At 66.5% G+C, this 1,198-nt stretch overlaps 1 protein-coding gene across 1 annotated transcript in view; it reads right to left on the bottom strand.

Annotated features, from left to right (window-relative positions):
• The window catches only part of DYNLL2 (dynein light chain LC8-type 2), a 6,511-nt gene extending 5,391 nt beyond the window's left edge, over positions 1–1,120 (bottom strand). The window contains exon 1 of the mRNA XM_019511083.1: positions 1,005–1,120. The gene's annotated coding sequence lies outside the window, so the exon portion shown is untranslated. The remainder of the gene's footprint in view (positions 1–1,004) is intronic.
• Between the last annotated feature and the right edge of the window lie 78 nt (positions 1,121–1,198).

The raw sequence follows: 1,198 nt of genomic DNA, 5'->3' as shown, positions 1-1,198 counted from the left end.
GGGGGGGGGGGGGGGGGGGTGTATAGATCAGGGATCAGGCAGGAGAGCCACAGACAGCCCAAAGGGGAAGACTGGAGGCTGCATCTCCTCTTTGTAGTCGAGCGAGGAGCGACCTGTACAAAGCAGCTTCATGGGGACCAGCCTGCCCAGCCCTAGTAGCACCAGTGCTGCAGCAGCACAGGCCCCGGGCAGATGCTGCCTGCATCCAGCCCCCCAGCAGCGGGACTGGCACCGCCTGCCAGGGGGAGGCTCCCACCTGCCTTTCGGGAGACACAGAAGCCGAGGCCCGGCTCTGCGGGCACAGAGCCCAGGAAGGGGCTGGGGCTGGCTCCACGCCCTCTGCTTCGCGGGCAGCCCTCAGCCAGGGGCTGCGCAGAGGCAGGGGGCAGCACGCCGGTGGCAGCCCCTCCTCTCCCCCAGCCAAGCGCAGGGGCAGGAGCAGGGGGAGGCCCCTTCAGTCCAGGCCTCCAGCTGCTTTGTCCTGGCCGCTGCCCAACGGGAGGCAGTGTCCGTCCCTGGGGCCCAGCAGGGTGTGTGTGGGGCAGGGAAGGTGCGACCTTCACCAGGGAGCCCTGCATGGCCGTGACCTTGCCTCCCAGCAATGCCACACAGCCAGGAGGGGGGCACAAAGGGGGGGCAGCACTACACCCCCCAGGCAATGCAACGCCAGGCCCCGCAAGGGGAACCCGACGCAATGCCATGCAGCTCCACACAATGCAATGCAATGCAACAATGCACGGCACTGCTTAAACAAAACGTTTCGTGCCAGGCAACCCAACCCAACCCAACGCACGGCAATAACGCAATGCAAAGCGACCCACCGCAACGTTTAACATGATGTTTAACGCAACGCAAGGCAACCCAGTGCCATGCAATGTTGCATGGGGTTGCCTTGCCACGCAAGGCAATGTTTAGCGCGACGTTTAATGCAAGACAACCCAGCGCGAGAAAGCAATGCCTGATGCGATGCTCAATGCAAGCTGTGGCCCCCCAGCCCCGCTCACCTTCACAGTGCTGGGCACGGCACGAAGAAAACGGCGGCAACGGCGGCAGCAGCAGCACCCACCCGCAGCGCCCCCCTGGCTGCAGCAGCCGCCGGCCGCGGAGTCGGGCTGAGGGCCGGGCTGGGAGCGGGAGCGGGAACGGGCCGGGAGCGGGTCGGGGTGTGGGGCCGGCCGGGCTGGCTGTGTGGGTGCGC

This window comes from Gavialis gangeticus, unplaced genomic scaffold (assembly GCF_001723915.1).
Source record: "Gavialis gangeticus isolate Ggan-Ray unplaced genomic scaffold, GavGan_comp1, whole genome shotgun sequence".
NCBI lineage: Eukaryota > Metazoa > Chordata > Crocodylia > Gavialidae > Gavialis > Gavialis gangeticus.
The sequence above is the reverse complement of the archived record's forward strand: the minus strand, read 5'-3'. Positions and strand labels throughout refer to the sequence as shown.